This window comes from Geotrypetes seraphini, chromosome 1 (assembly GCF_902459505.1).
Source record: "Geotrypetes seraphini chromosome 1, aGeoSer1.1, whole genome shotgun sequence".
NCBI lineage: Eukaryota > Metazoa > Chordata > Amphibia > Gymnophiona > Dermophiidae > Geotrypetes > Geotrypetes seraphini.
In genome coordinates, this window is record NC_047084.1 from 128,250,314 (window position 1) to 128,266,245 (window position 15,932).

Consider the following 15,932-nt stretch of genomic DNA (forward strand, 5'->3'; position numbering starts at 1 on the left):
CCTTTTGCTTTTAATAAAGCCTATAGGGTATTTTGCTCCCATTTATCAACTAATTTATTTTCCAAATGTTTAATTTCTTTTTCCAAATTATAAAATTGTTTATGTTGTTTTCTAATATATGCCGAATATGAAATATTACCTCTCATGGTAGCCTTAAATGCATCCCATAATGTTGCTATGTTAATATCTTCTGAGGTATTAAGTTGGAAAAATTCAATCATTTTTAGTTTAAAATCTTCAAGGAAATTTGAATCTGCAATCAAAGTATTATCAAATCTCCAAACAGACTTACAATTATCTTGCTCATCATACACCACCATGATCTGAAAAAATGATAGGATCTATGGTAGCTTTTGTCACTTTCTGAACTATTTGATTTGAGACAAAAATATAATCTAATGAGTTCTTTTTTGGCTATTGAAAAATGCATGCGGCTCTTCCACCATTTTTCTGGGTAGGGACAGAAAAGTGACAGAGGCCACCCCAAAAGTCTGATGGCTGCCGCTGGCCCCTGGGCCTTGCATTGAATTATACTTGCTATATATGATGTGTACATGCAACCATCCCCTTTATTCTGCTCAGTCTTATGGAAGAACCAAATCCTTGGTACTCTTATCTATAAGTTCAAGTTTAAAGTTTCTTTATTTTTGATATATCGTCTACCGGTGTACAATATAATGAGATTGAAGAAAGCAATAAAAAAGGTATATAAAAACAATCTTATCCCTATTCATAAAAGTGGTCACAGGGATGAAGCAGGAAACTACAGGCCGGTGAGCCTCACTTCAGTTGTTGGAAAAATAATGGAAGTGTTGCTGAAAGAAAGGATAGTGTACTTCCTTGAATCTAATGGGTTACAGGATCCGAGGCAACATGGCTTTACAAAAGGTAAATCGTGCCAAACGAACCTGATTGAATTTTTTGATTGGGTGACCAGAGAGCTGGATCGAGGACATATGCTAGATGTAATTTACTTGGATTTCAGCAAAGCCTTTGATACAGTTCCTCATAGGAGGCTGTTGAACAAACTTGAAGGGCTGAAGTTAGGACCCAAAGTGGTGAACTGGGTCAGAAACTGGCTGTCGGACAGACGCCAGAGAGTGGTGGTTAATGGAAGTCGCTCGAAGGAAGGAAAGGTGACTAGTGGAGTCCCTCAGGGTTCGGTGCTGGGGCCAATCCTGTTCAATATGTATGTAAGTGACATTGCTGAAGGGTTAGAAGGAAAAGTGTGCCTTTTTGCAGATGATACCAAGATTTGTAACAGAGTAGACACCGAAGAGGGAGTGGAAGATATGAAAAAGGATCTGCAAAAGTTAGAGGAATGGTCTAATGCCTGGCAACTAAAATTTAATGCAAAGAAATGCAGAGTAATGCATTTGGGGATTAATAATAGGAAGGAACCGTATATGCTGGGAGGAGAGAAGCTGATATGCACGGACGGGGAGAGGGACCTTGGGGTGATAGTGTCCGAAGATCTAAAGGCGAAAAAACAGTGTGACAAGGCAGTGGCTGCTGCCAGAAGAATGCTGGGCTGTATAAAGAGAGGCGTGGCCAGTAGAAGGAAGAAGGTGTTGATGCCCCTGTACAGGTCATTGGTGAGGCCCCACTTGGAGTATTGTGTTCAGTTTTGGAGACCGTATCTGGTGAAAGACGTAAGAAGACTTGAGGCGGTCCAGAGGAGGGCGACGAAAATGATAGGAGGCTTGCGCCAGAAGACATATGAGGAGAGACTGGAAGCCCTGAATATGTATACCCTAGAGGAAAGGAGAGACAGGGGAGATATGATTCAGACGTTCAATACTTGAAGGGTATTAACGTAGAACAAAATATTTTCCAGAGAAAGGAAAATGGTAAAACCAGAGGACATAATTTGAGGATGAGGGGTGGTAGATTCAGGGGCAATGTTAGGAAATTCTACTTTACGGAGAGGGTAGTGGATGCCTGGAATGCGCTCCCGAGAGAGGTGGTGGAGAGTAAAACTGTGACTGAGTTCTAAGAAGCGTGGGATGAACACAGAAGATTTAGAATCAGAAAATAATATTAAATATTGAACTAAGGCCAGTTACTGGGCAGACTTGCACGGTCTGTGTCTGTGTATGGCCGTTTGGTGGAGGATGGGCAGGGGAGGGCTTCAATGGCTGGGAGGGTGTAGATGGGCTGGAGTAAGTCTTAACAGAGATTTCGGCAGGTGGAACCCAAGCATAGTACCGGGTAAAGCTTTGAATTCTTGCCCAGAAATAGCTAAGAAGAAAAAAAAAAAAAAAAAATTTAAATTGAATCAGGTTGGGCAGACTGGATGGACCATTCGGGTCTTTATCTGCCGTCATCTACTATATAAATATTTAAAATACTAGACGGATTCACATTGACGTACATGGAACAAAAGGGAAGTTGGGGAGGTTAAGAGTGATTACAGAGAATATGTCCAGAATAATATAGAATCACTCCTCCTGCATTAAACAACCTTCTTATACAAGTAAAACAAGGAGATCACAGTGGACCACTGGTCTGACCCAGCAGTGGCAATTCTTATGTTCAGAGAGAACATAAGAATTGCCGCTGCTGGGTCAGACCAGTGGTCCATCGTGCCTAGCAGTCCGCTCACGCAGTGACCCTCTGGTCAAAGACCAGTGTCCTGAGACTAGCCCTATTTGCGTACGTTCTGGTTTAGCAGGAACTTGTCTAATTGTCTTGAATCCCTGGAGGGTGTTTTCCCCTATGACAGACTCCGGAAGAGCATTCCAGTTTTCTACCACTCTCTGGGTGAAGAAGAACGTCCTTACATTTGTACAGAATCTATCCCCTTTCAATTTTAGAGAGTGCCCTCTCGTTCTCTCTACCTTGGAGAGGGTGAACAACCTGTCCTTATCTACCATGTCTATTCCCTTCAGTACCTTGAATGTTTTGATCATGTCCCCTCTCAGTCTCCTCTTTTCAAGGGAGAAGAGGCCCAGTTTCTCTAATATCTCACTGTATGGCAACTCCTCCAGCCCCTTAACCATTTGCCGCTCTTCTCTGGAACCTTTCGAGTAGTACCATGTCCTTCTTCATATATGATGACCAGTGCTGGACGCAGTATTTCAGGTGAGGGCGTACCACGGCCTGGTACAGCGGCATAACCTTCTCCGATCTGTTTGTGATCCCCTTCTTAATCATTCCTAGCATTCTGTTCGCCCTTTTTCTCCGCTGCTGCACTATGCGCGGACGGCTTCATTGACTTGTTGCCCAGTACTCCCAAGTCTCTTTCCTGAGGGGTCTCTCCAAGTACTGCACCGGACATCCTGTATTCGTGTATAAGAATTTTGTTACCAACATGCATCACCTTACACTTATCCACGTTAAACCTCATGACATGTTGCGACCCACTTCTTGAGCATGTTTATGTCATATTGCAGGTCTTCGCAATCCTTATACGTCTTCACTACTCTGAATAACTTTTATCATCTGCAAATCACCTCACTCGAACTAGTTTCCAGGTCGTTTATAAATATGTTGAAGAGCATGGGTCCAAGTATGTTGTGTATATCCTCTTTGGTAAATACAGACGCAAAAAATGTGTTCAGTTTGTCGGCGATTGCTTTGTCTTCCTTTAGCACTTCCTTTATTCCATGGTCATCCAACGGCCCCACCGCTTCCTTCGCGGGTCGTTTCCCCTTAACATATCGAAAGAACAACTTGAAGTTTTTTTGCCTCCTTGGCTATTTTTTTCCTTGTCTTTTTTGGCCTCTCTTACCGCTTTGACAACTGCTTTGATGTTGGATTGCAAGAGGGGAAGCTATCCTGATATACAAGTTTGTTCTCAGTTTCCACCTGCTGGTAGCAGTGAGCTATATAACTCATCCGTAAGGACTATACCAGTGTACCAGGCAATACAGAAGTAGACTGTTGAACTTTTGAGATATTGATTGGTTTTCTTGAGGTTCTCTTCCTTGTATTATTCTTTTTGTGTTTATTTTATTTTCTGTTATTATTATATTATAGTTGGGGGGGTTCTCTTCTATTTCTTGTTGTTGATATGGGTGGATGGGAGGGGAGGGGAGGGTGAGCTTGGAAGGGGGTGGTAGTAATTGAAAATTGTTTGAGCTGGCGATTTGTTGTTCTACGCTGTTTCGCATTTTGTATTACCGTGTTTCTACTTGTTCCTTTGTTGCTGTTATGCTCAATAAAAATGATTTAACCATACAATTTGAACAATGATCACTTAAGAGTCAAACAATATATGCTCAGAGACACGGAAGCAAAAACACGGGGTGAACCCCAAGAATATCGCCTCACCACCCAGTCATTGTATATAAATGAGTGATCTGAAAAAGCAATGTTGCTTACCGTAACAGTTGTTATCCAGGGACAGCAGGCAGCTATTCTCATTAGTGATGTCATCAGACAGCTATTCTCACTAGTGATGTCATCCGACAGAGCCCCGATGCGGACGTCTCACAAGCATACTTGCTTGTAGAAACTTTTAGAAGTTTCGAGTTGCCCACACCACGCATGCGCGAGTGCCTTCCCGCCCGATGCACCGGGCGTGTCTCCTCAGTTCAGATAGCCAGCAGAGAAGCCAACCCAGGGGAGGTGGGTGGGACGTGAAAATAGCTGCCTGCTGTCCCTGGATAACAACTGTTACGGTAAGTAACATTGCTTTATCCCAGGACAAGCAGGCAGGTATTCTCACTAGTGGGTGACCTCCAGGCTTACCACAATGGGATGGTGGAAGAGTTGGCAACTTAGGAGAACAAATTTTGTAACACTGTTTGGCCAAACTGTCCATCCCGTCTGGAGAAGGTATCCAGACAATAGTGTGAGGTGAAGGTATGAACCGAGGACCAAGTGGCAGCTTTACAAATCTCCTCAATCGGTGTCAATCTGAGGAAAGCTACAGAGGCTGCCATTGCTCTGACCTTATGGGCTGTGACTTTACTGTGAAGGGGTAATCCAGCCTGGGCATAGCAGAAAGAGATACAAGCCGCCATCCAGTTGGAGATGGTGCGCTTAGAGATAGGGCGTCCCAACTTGTTCGGATCGAAGGAGATGAAAAGTTGAGGAGCAGACTTGTGAGGCTTGGTGCGTTCCTGGTAGAAAGCCAAAGCACGCTTACAGTCTAGAGTGTGAAAGCAATGTTACTTACCGTAACAGTTGTTATCCAGGGACAGCAGGCAGCTATTCTCACTAGTGGGTGATGTCATCCGACAGAGCCCCGATACGGACATCTTGCAAGCATGTCTTGCTTGAAGAAACTCAGAAGTTTCGAGATGCCCGCACCGCGCATGCGCCAGTGCCTTCCCGCCCGATGCTCCGGGCGTGTCTCCTCAGTTCAGGTAGCTAGCAGAGAAGCCAACCCAGGGGAGGTGGGTGGGACGTGAGAATAGCTGCCTGCTGTCCCTGGATAACAACTGTTACGGTAAGTAACATTGCTTTATCCCAGGACAAGCAGGCAGGTATTCTCACTAGTGGGTGACCTCCAAGCTAACCTCAATGGGATGGTGGGAGAGTTGGCAACTTAGGAGAACAAATTTTGTAACACTGTTTGGCCAAACTGTCCATCCCTTCTGGAGAAAGTATCCAGACAATAATGAGAGGTGAATGTATGAACCGAGGACCAAGTGGCAGCCTTACAAATCTCCTCAATCGGTGTCGATCTGAGGAAGGCTACAGAGGCTGCCATTGCTCTGACCTTATGGGCTGTGACCTTACAGGGAAGGGGTAATCCAGCCTGGGCATAGCAAAAAGAGATACCAGCCGCCATCCAGTTGGAGATGGTGCGCTTCGTTACAGGTCGTCCCAACTTGTTTGGATCAAAGGAGACGAAAAGTTGAGGAGCAGTTCTGTGTGGTTTGGTGCGATCCAAGTAGAAAGCCAAAGCACGTTTACAGTCCAGAGTGTGCAGAGCTGATTCTCCAGGATGAGAATGAGGCTTTGGAAAAAACACTGGAAGCACGATGGATTGGTTGAGATGAAATTCAGAGACCACCTTAGGTAGGAATTTCGGATGAGTGCGGAGGACCACCTTGTCATGATGGAAAACTGTGAAAGGTGGGTCCGCCACCAAGGCCTGAAGCTCACTGACCCTGCGAGCAGATGTGAGAGCCACCAGAAAAAACACTTTCCAAGTGAGAAATTTTAGTGGAGCCTTGCTCAGAGGCTCAAAAGGAGGTTTCATAAGCTGAGAAAGGACAACATTTAGATCCCAAACCACTGGAGGCGGTTTGAGAGGAGGATTGACATGAAAAAGTCCTTTCATAAATCTGGAAACCACAGGATGAGAAGAGAGAGGTTTCCCTTGTAGAGGCTGATGGAAAGCCGCAATAGCACTCAGGTGGACTCGTATAGAGGTCGACTTGAGACCTGACTGAGACAGGTGTAGAAGATAGTCCAACACAGAGGATAGGGAGGCTCGCTGAGGCTCCTTAAAATTGGAAATACACCATGAAGAAAATCTAGTCCATTTCTGGGAGTAGCATTGACGAGTAGCAGGCTTCCTGGAAGCCTCCAAGACATCCCTCACCGCCTGGGAAAACTGGTGGGGAGTTATGTTGAGAGGAACCAAGCTGTCAGGTGGAGAGACTGCAGGTTGGGATGAAGTAGAGATCCCTGATGCTGAGTAAGCAGTGAAGGAAACACTGGAAGAAGGAATGGCTCCCTGCTGCTGAGTTGAAGTAGAAGGGAGAACCAAGGTTGCCTGGGCCACCGAGGAGCTATTAGAATCATGGTGGCTTGGTCTGATTTCAACTTGACCAGAGTCTTCTTAATGAGAGGAAATGGAGGAAACGCATACAGAAATCGATTCCCCCAATCCAGCAGAAAGGCATCTGCCTCGAGTCGATGAGGAGTGTGGATCCTGGAGCAAAACTGAGGCAGCTTGAAGTTGTGGGGGGCCGCAAAGAGGTCTATTTGAGGCGTCCCCCATCGTGCAAAGACCTGATGAAGGGGGTTGGAATGGAGAGTCCATTCGTGAGGCTGGAGGAGACGACTCAAGTTGTCTGCCAAGACATTGTCCTTCCCCTGAATGTAGACAGCTTTGAGGAAGGCATTGTGGCGAACTGCCCAATCCCAGACTCTGAGAGCTTCCTGGCAGAGGGAGGCCGATCCCGTGCCCCCCTGCTTGTTCACATAATACATGGCGACCTGGTTGTCTGTACGGATGAGGACCACCATGTCGTGAAGCAGATGTTGAAAAGCTTAAAGAGCATAGAAGATGGCTCTGAGCTCCATCTTAGAGGAGTGTGTGGCGCAGTGGTTGAAGCTACAGCCTCAGCACCCTGGGGTTGTGGGTTCAAACCCCGCGCTGCTCCTTGTGACCCTGGGCAAGTCACTTAATCCTCCATAGCCCCAGGTACGTTAGATAGATTGTGAACCCACCGGGACAGATAGGGAAAATGCTTGAGTACCTGATTGTAGAACCGCTTAGATAACCTTGATAGGCGGTATATAAAATCCTAATAAAACTTAATAATAATAATAAAACTCCAGAAGATTGATCTGATGGAGGCGGTCCGCACTGGTCCTGAATCCCTGAGTGCGAAGCCCATCCAGATGAGCCCCCCAGGCATAGGTCGAGGAATCGGTTGTGAGAACCTTCTGATGAGGAGGAGTGTGAAACAGCAAACCTCTGGATAGATTCGAAGACGTCATCCACCAAAGTAGAGACTGCCGAAGAGCAGGAGTGACTATGATGTGTCGAGTCAACGGGTCTGACACTTGAGTCCATTGAGAGGCTAGGGTCCACTGAGGAATTCTGAGATGGAGCCTGGCAAAGGGTGTCACATGAACTGTAGAGGCCATGTGGCCCAGGAGGACCATCATGTGTCTCGCTGAGATGGACTGGCGAGAAGACACAGACTGGCAGAGACGAAGAAGAGCATCCATGCGCTGAGGAGGAAGGAATGCTCGAAGCTGAATGGTGTCCAGTACCGCCCCGATGAAGGGAAGGTACTGGGTAGGCTGCAGATGAGATTTGGGAAAATTGATCTCGAAGCCCAGGCTCTGCAGGAAGCAGATCGTGGTCAAGGTCGCCGAAATGACCTTTGGAGCTGACGGGGCCTTGATGAGCCAGTCGTTGAGGTATGGAAATACCTGAAGACCCCTGTTCCGGAATGCAGCGGCCACCACCACCAGACACTTCGTGAAGACTCTGGGAGACGAGGACAGGCCAAATGGAAGCACTCGATACTGCAGATGTAGATGTCCCACCCGAAATCTGAGGAACTTGCGGGAGGCCGGATGAATGAGAATGTGAGTGTAGGCCTCCTTGAGATCCAGAGAGCATAACCAGTCGTTCTGCTCGAAGAGAGGGTAGAGAGAAGCAAGTGTCAGCATGCGAAACCTCTCCCTGACTAGGAATTTGTTGAGGGCCCTGAGGTCCAAAATGGGTCGCAGGTCACCCGTCTTCTTCGGAACAAGGAAGTACCGGGAGTAAAACCCCTGGTTCAGTTGGTCCGTCGGGACCGGCTCCACGGCACGAAGCCGGAGCAAAGCCTGAGCTTCCTGGAGAAGAAGGGCGGTCTGAGTCAAGTTGGAAGGATACTCTCTTGGGAGGGTGGTCCGGAGGGACCCGATGGAAATGAAGAGAGTATCCCTCCTTGATGATAGTAAGGACCCAGAGGTCGGTTGTTATGGCCTCCCAGCGATGATAAAAATGATGGAGGCGCCCTCCGATGGGAAAAACAGGGGGAGGCAGAACGAGGTTGGTTATGCCCTCGACGAGACAGTCAAAAAGGCTGAGTGGTCTTAGGGGCAGCAGGCGACTGAGACTGACCCTTCTGGGGAGGCTTCGCCGGTTGCCTCGCAGGAGGAGTTTGCCTCGGCTGATAACGCCTCTGATAAATCAACGGTTGACGAGAAGGTCGAGACTGCTGAGGCTTAGGCTTCGGCCGAAGGATAGATTGGAAGGACTTTTCGTGGTCAGACAACTTCTTCGTGACAGTCTCGATGGATTCATCAAAAAAATCCGCCCCAGCACACGGGACGTTCGCCAGGCGGTCCTGAAGATTCGGGTCCATATCAATGGTCCGCAACCAGGCCAACCGACGCATCGCCACCGAGCAGGCCGCCGCTCGGGCGGAGAGCTCGAACGCATCATAGGCAGATTGCATTAACTGAAGCCGAAGTTGGGACAGCGAAGCAACCACTTCCTCAAACTCAAACCTAGCCTGGGATTCGATGTACGGTGTGAACTTCCAAAGCACAGGTAGAAAAAATTCCAAGTAGGCTGCAAAGTGGAAATTGTAATTCAGGACTCGAGACGCCATCATCGAATTCTGATAGATGCGTCGACCAAACTTATCCATGGTTCTGCCCTCGCGGCCCGGAGGCACTGAAGCATAGACCTGGCCAGGATGAGACCGCTTGAGCGAGGATTCGACCAGGAGGGACTGGTGAGAAAGCTGAGGACCCTCAAAGCCTTTATGATGCACCGTGCGGTACCGTGCATCCAATTTGCCAGGGACCGCAGGGATAGAGTAAGGCAACTCGAAGCATCGCATGAAGGTCTGGTCGAGGAGCTTGTGCAGGGGAAGCTGCAAGGACTCTGCCGGAGGACGAGGCAAGTGCATGGTATCGAGGTACTCTTTGGAATATCGAGACCCAGCATCGAGAGTAATGTCCATGTCATCCGCCATCTGCCTGAGGAACGATGAAAAGGACAGTTGGTCTGCCGTCGCCGGTCTTCGAGACGGACTAGAAGAAGAAGAGGCTTCAGGCTCCAGAGAGGCCTGCGAGCAACGTGACGAGTAGAAAACCTCGGTGTCCTCGAACTCCGGGCCCGGAGGAGGAGACCCAGTCGAAGCAGCATACCCCAACCGAGGCAATTTCTTCTGAGGCGAGACGGTCGAGTGTCGAGAGGAATGCTTCGAAGAATGTCTGGATCGATGCCCCTCCCGATGACTGGAAGGGGATCGAGCCCATCTGTGAGAAACTGGCTCAGACGCCTCCAAGGAGCAGATTGGACTCGATGCCGTCGATCACAGAGGCGGTAGAGTCGGAGGCTCCCCCGATGCCGCCCAGGTTTGATAGGGGGTTCGGAAGAACTCGTCCTGCTTCCTGCTATGCCCAGGACTGGGTGGCCCCGAAGGTGGACGCCACACTGAGTCATGGGGCGGAGTAATCGGTTCCAAGGGAGGCAGGTCACTAAACGAGGCCTTCCTCGAGGGGATGGGCTCCAAAGGAGGCATAACACTAAAGGAGGCCCTCCTCGAGGGAATCGGTTCCAAAGGAGGTACAGCGCTAACGGAGGACCTCCTCGAGGACCCGGACACCGCTCGCCGCTCCTCCTCACCGAGCAACGAGGTCATGCGGCGAGGAGGAGGCGGAGGGGGCGGTCCGCCCCTCGAAGCCGAAGCTGGAAGGTCACCCTGTATGGTGGCAATCAGCCGAGGCCCCATGGTCTGCATGAGCTCCACGAACTGAGCCTCCAGGATGGACCGCAACGAAGCCGATATGGAGGGATCCGCACCAAAAGGGGGCCCTTCCGCACGGTCTCCGCGCTCCTTCGGTGCTGCGTGCTTTTGCTTGCCAGTCTTCGGCACCTTGAGCACCACCGGAGGAACTGTCGGGGTCGATACCTGCTCCGAGGAGACGGAGGAAGGCTCCGGCGCCGAAGCCGGGGCCGAAACCGGTGTGAACGATGCCGGTTTCAGGAGGCCCGAAGCAGCCGGGGAGGCAGAGGGCTTCGCAGAAGGAGTCGAAACACCCGTCGATGTCGAAGCTGCAGGATCCGATGAAGCTTCCATCTTGAACATGGACTCCCACAGCAGACAGCGACGCTTAAACGCTCTCGCCGTCAGAGTGGAGCAAGGCCGGCACGATTTTGGGAAGTGATCCGGTCCCAGACACTGTAAGCAGCGTCGATGAGGGTCCGTGAGCGAAATCGCGCGCTGGCACTTGCTACACTTTTTAAAACTGGTAATCGGCAGGGACATAGGCCGGAAAAGCTTCGCCGCAAGGCCCCAGCCACGCGGCCGATCCGGTATCGGAAGGAAAAATTTTTTTTTTTTTTTTTATGAAAAAAGAAATCAAAGAAAGAAATAAATGCACAGGAGAGCCAAAAGAACTCAACCCGCAGCAAAAAAGAAGGCAAAAAAGAGATTCAATGGGCGCAAATTGAAGATAGACTTCTCAGCTCCGCGGAAGAAAAAGAACTGAGGAGACACGCCCGGAGCATCGGGCGGGAAGGCACTGGCGCATGCGCGGTGCGGGCATCTCGAAACTTCTGAGTTTCTTCAAGCAAGACATGCTTGCAAGATGCCGTATCGGGGCTCTGTCGGATGACATCACCCACTAGTGAGAATAGCTGCCTGCTTGTCCTGGGATAAGAGCTGATTCTCTAGGATGAGAATGCGGCTTCGGAAAAAACACAGGAAGAACAATGGATTGATTCAGATGAAATTCCGAGACCACCTTGGGGAGGAATTTGGGATGAGTGCGAAGGACCACCTTGTCATGATGAAACACTGTAAAGGGCAGATCCGCAACCAATGCTTGAAGTTCACTCACTCAACGGGCAAAAGTGAGGCCAATGAGAAGCACCACTTTCCAAGTGAGAAATTTCAGAGAAGCCTTGTTAAGAGGTTCAAATGGAGGCTTCATAAGCTGAGAAAGAACATTGAGGTCCCAAACCACTGGAGGCGGTTTGAGGGGAGGATTGACATGGAAAAGTCCTTTCATGAATCTGGAAACCACAGGATGTGCAGAAAGAGGTTTCCCCTGAAGAGACTGGTGGAAAGCAGTAATTGCACTAAGATGGACTTTGATCGATGTAGACTTGAGGCCAGAATGAGACAGGTGCAAAAGATAGTCCAAAACCGAGGACAAGAGGGCATGTTGAGGCTTCTTGTGCTGAGAAAAACACCAAGTAGAGAATCTAGTCCATTTCTGGGAATAGCACATTCGAGTAGCAGGCTTCCTTGAAGCTTCCAAAACATCCCGCACAGCTGGTGAAAACTGGAGGGGAGTTACGCTGAGAGGAACCAAGCTGTCAGGTGTAGTGACTGTAGGTTGGGATGAAGCAGAGATCCCTGATGCTGTGTAAGCAGAGATGGAAACACTGGCAGAAGGAAGGGCTCCCTGCTGCTGAGTTGCAGAAGGTGGGAGTACCAGGGTTGTCTGGGCCACCGAGGAGCAATCAGAATCATGGTGGCCCAGTTGGACTTGAGCTTGACCAGAGTCTTTTGAATGAGAGGAAACGCATACAGAAAGAGATTCCCCCAGTTCAGAAGAAAAGCATCTGCCTCGAGACAATGAGGAGTGTAGATCCTGGAGCAGAACTGAAGCAGTTTGAAGTTGTGGGGAGCTGCAAAGAGGTCTATCTGAGGCGTTCCCCACAGGGAGAAGATTTGATAAAGGGGCGTGGAATAGAGAGTCTACTCGTGAGGCTGTAGAAGACGACTCAAGTTGTCCGCCAAGGCATTGTCCGCCCCCTGAATGTAGACAGCTTTGAGGAAGGAGTTGTGGCGAATCGCCCAATCCCAAACTTTCAGAGCTTCCTGACAGAGGGAGGCCGATCCCGTACCTCCCTGCTTTTTGACATAATACATGGCGACCTGATTGTCCGTACGAATGAGGACCACCATGTCGTGAAGTAGATGCTGAAAAGCAGTGAGAGCATTGAAAATCGCCCTGAGTTCCAGGAGATTGATATGGCACAGACGATCCGCACTCATCCAATAGACCTGGGTGCGGAGACCGTCCAGATGAGCCCCCCCAAGCATAGGTCGAGGAGTCGGTCGTGAGGACCTTCTGATGGGTAGGCATGTGAAACAACAAACCTCTGGAAAGACTGGAAGAGAGCATCCACCAGCGAAGCGACTGCAGCAGAGCAGGAGTGACATGAATGTGACGAGTCAGAGGGTCGGAGATCTGAGACCATTGAGAAACCTGGGTCCACTGAGGAATCCGCAGGTGAAGTCTGGCAAAAAGCGTCACGTGAACTGTAGAGGCCATGTGGCCCAGGAGCACCATCATGTGTCTCGCCGAGATGGACGGACGAGAAGAGACCGAGTGACAAAGATAAAGAAGAGCCGCCAGGCGCTGAGGAGGAAGGAATGCTCTGAGTTGAATAGTATCCAGAACAGCATCGATGAAGGGGAGAGACTGTGAAGGTTGAAGATGGAATTTGGGAAAGTTGATCTCGAATCCCAGACTCTGCAGAAACCAGACTGTTCTCTGAGTGGCCCGGACGGCCCCCTGAGACGTGGAATCCTTGATGAGCCAGTCGTCAAGGTAGGGAAACACCTGCAGACCATGGTTCCTGAGTGCTGCAGCCACCACAACCAGGCATTTGGTGAAGACTCTGGGAGATGAAGCGAGGCCGAAAGGGAGCACTCTGTACTGAAGATGAAGGTGTCCCACCCGAAATCTGAGGTATTGACGGGAGGCCGGATGGATGGAAGCATAACCAGTCGTTCTGCTCGAGGAGGGGATAGAGGGAAGCCAGGGTCAACATGCGAAACTTCTCCCTAACCAGGAACTTGTTGAGCACCCTGAGGTCCAAAATAGGACGAGGGTCGCCCGTCTTCTTCGGAACAAGGAAGTACCGGGAGTATAATCTCCTGTTCTGTTGGTCCACAGGGAACGGCTCGACGGCACAAAGCCGGAGCAAAGCCTGAGCTTCCTGAAGAAGAAGGGCGGTCTGGGTGAAGTTGGAAGGATACTCTCTTGGAGGATGTTCCGGAGGAACATGATGGAACTGAAGAGTATCCCTCTCTTACGATGGAAAGGACCCAGAGGTCAGTGGTAATAATCGTCCATCGATGGTAAAATTGATGGAGACGACCTCCGATGGTAAAAAGCGGGGAGGGCAGAACGATGGAAGTTATGCTCCCTATGAGACAGTCAAAAAGGCTGGGGAGCCTTGGGGACAGCAGAAGGCTGAGGTTTTTGTTTGGGCTTCTGCTGGTGCTGCCTCTTCACAGGCGGCCGGATGGTGGGGGCCTGCTTCGGCGGGTAGCGCCTCTGATAAATCATAGGCGGACGAGAGATAGCAGGCTTGGGTTTCTGGCGGAGAATAGATTGAAAAGATTTTTCATGTTTGGACAGCTTCTCCATCGCCGCCTCGATGGACTCGTCGAAAAGGTCCGCTCCCGCACAGGGAACGTTCGCCAGCCTGTCCTGGAGATTCGGGTCCATATCAATGGTCCAAAGCCACGCCAAGCGTCTCATGGCCACCGAACAAGCAACCGCTCTGGCCGAGAGCTCAAAAGCGTCGTAAGACGATTGCATCATCTGCAGGCGGAGTTGGGACAACGACGCCAGTACCTCTGAGTACTCGAAGCGAGCCTGAGAGTCCAGATAGGGCAAAAACTTTTGAAGAATGGAGAGAAAAAACTCAAAGTAGGTCGCAAAATGAAAGCTGTAATTCAGGACTCGAGAAGCCATCATCGAGTTCTGGTAGATGTGCCTGCCAAATCTGTCCATGGTTTTGCCCTCCCGGCCAGGAGGAGTGGAGGCATTGACCTGGGAGGGATGAGACCGCTTCAGAGAGGATTCAACCAATAGGGACTGGTGAGAGAGCTGTGCCCCGTCGAAGCCCTTATGGTGCACCGTGCGGTACCTAGCATCCAACTTCCCTGGGACCGCAGGGATGGAGTATGGGGTCTCGAAGCACCTCATGAAAGTCTGGTCCAGAAGCTTATGTAGAGGCAGACGGAGAGACTCAGCAGGAGGTTGAGGAAGATGAATCGTCTCCAGATATTTCTTAGAAAACTTGGAACCCGAATCCAGGGTGATGTCCAGATCCACCGCCATCTGCCTCAGGAAGGACGAGAATGACAACTGGTCCGCCAGAGCCGGGCCTCGAGACGGGCTCGAAGAAGATGAGGCGGCCTGGTTCGCCGAGGTCGAGGACCGGCAAGGGGAGAACGAACCCCCACAGTCCTTGAGTTCTGGCATCGGAGGAGGCGGCGAGTACTCCGGGGAAAATTCCCGAAAAGGTTGCTTTTGACAAGGTGAGGCGTGTCTCGATGAATGCCTCGATCGACGACCGGAGCTGTGTCGAGAAGCAGGCCTCGAGCGTCGAGGCGAGTGAAGCCCAGACGAGGCAGCCACAGTAGATGGGACTGGAGGCTGTGGATCGAAGCGGCAGAGGCTGAGACGAGGCCCCCCGAGGCGCTCCCCAAGGCTCGAGGCTCGGCATCGCGGAGGATGTCTCCTGTCCAGGCAAGCCATGCATCGAGGGTATCGGTTCCAAAGGTGGCATGGGCAAAGACTCTGCTCCTTGCGAGGCATGCCCTGAAGCCAGACCAGACACTCGCCGAGACTCTGTTCCCAGCAGCGAGAGTGTGCGCCGAGGAGGCACCGGAGGTGGCTCGACCTCGCGGGAGGCTTCCGCGTGCCCAGGCTGGTTCTGGAAGAGAAGCATCGGCCCAATCTTGGTAAAGAGCTCGACAAATCGCTTCTCCATCATGGCACGAAGCCGACAGAGGGATCCGCATCAGCAATGGGATCTCCCGCACGGACATCGCTAACTCGGCCGCCACGGGGCTTGTTCTTAGAGGCCTTGGGCACCACTGGAGGAATGGGAGGCTGCGCTACCTGACCTGAGGAGACAGTGGAAGGCAGCGCAGCAGGGGTCGGGGTCGAAGCCGGCACGAACGAGGCAAGCTTGAGCAGACTCGAGGCCGAAGATGTTGAATCGGAAGTCTAAGGCGTGGTGCTCTGCTTAGAGGGCAGCACTGGGGACGCCTCCATGCTAAACAGCGACTCCCACCAAATACAGCGATGCTTAAAAGCACGTGCTGTAAGTGTGGAGCAAGGCTGGCACGATTTCGGAAGATGTTGAGGCCCCAGACACTGAAGACAGCGTCGATGAGGGTCAGTCAACGAAAATCGCGCGCTGGCACTTGACACACTTTTTAAAACCGGTAACAAGCCGGGACATAGGCCTAAAAAGCTCCACCGCAAGATCGAAGCCGCGGGGCCGCGGCCTGCCCGGTCGAACAATC

General features: G+C 50.6%; 1 protein-coding gene across 1 annotated transcript in view; it reads right to left on the reverse strand.

Moving 5' to 3' along the window:
- The window catches only part of CCNA2 (cyclin A2), a 66,977-nt gene that overhangs the window by 12,565 nt on the left and 38,480 nt on the right, over positions 1 to 15,932 (reverse strand). The window lies entirely within an intron of this gene.